Genomic DNA, 644 nt, shown 5'->3' with positions numbered 1-644 from the left:
GGTTCCAACTCTATGGCACCTGACAACAACAACAATAAGCCACTTCTTGGAAACCCTAAACTGGGTCATGATATGTCTGAATGACTGGATGGCACTTAGCGACAACGTTTAATCTCACTATTGGAGTCCTGGTGTGGTGCTATAGGATAAGCACTGGATTGCTAATCACAAACTCAGTCACTCAAATCTACCATCTGCTCTTCGGAAACCCTATGTAGACTGCTCTAAGTCAGAACTGACTAGACAGCACAGTCTCATTATTATACTGATTGTCTGCATTGTAGGCTTATGAAAATTATATCATAGTTTATGTATTTTTTAAACTTGTTTTATTCTTAGAATTAAACATTTTTAATTTATCTTCAATAAGAGTGAGGTTTTTTATGCTTTAAAATAACCTTATATTAATTTACATTGAAGAAAAGGGAATTTTTCTGATTCCCAAAGGGCGAATGCATTCACTTATGTATGCTAGACTACCATGAGGGGAGTGAGTAGATTCCCATGATGTGTCACTTTAATACTATGCATTTAAATTTTTCAAAAGTCAGTAGCATTAAAAAATAAGAAGAATATAAGTGTGCTCCAAAAAGTTCATGGGAAACCCATTATCTTTCATTTAATTTTTCATGAACTTTTTGGAA

The sequence above is a fragment of the Chrysochloris asiatica genome, unplaced genomic scaffold (genome assembly GCF_000296735.1).
Source record: "Chrysochloris asiatica unplaced genomic scaffold, ChrAsi1.0 scaffold00185, whole genome shotgun sequence".
NCBI lineage: Eukaryota > Metazoa > Chordata > Mammalia > Afrosoricida > Chrysochloridae > Chrysochloris > Chrysochloris asiatica.
Note: the sequence above shows the minus strand (reverse complement) of the source record.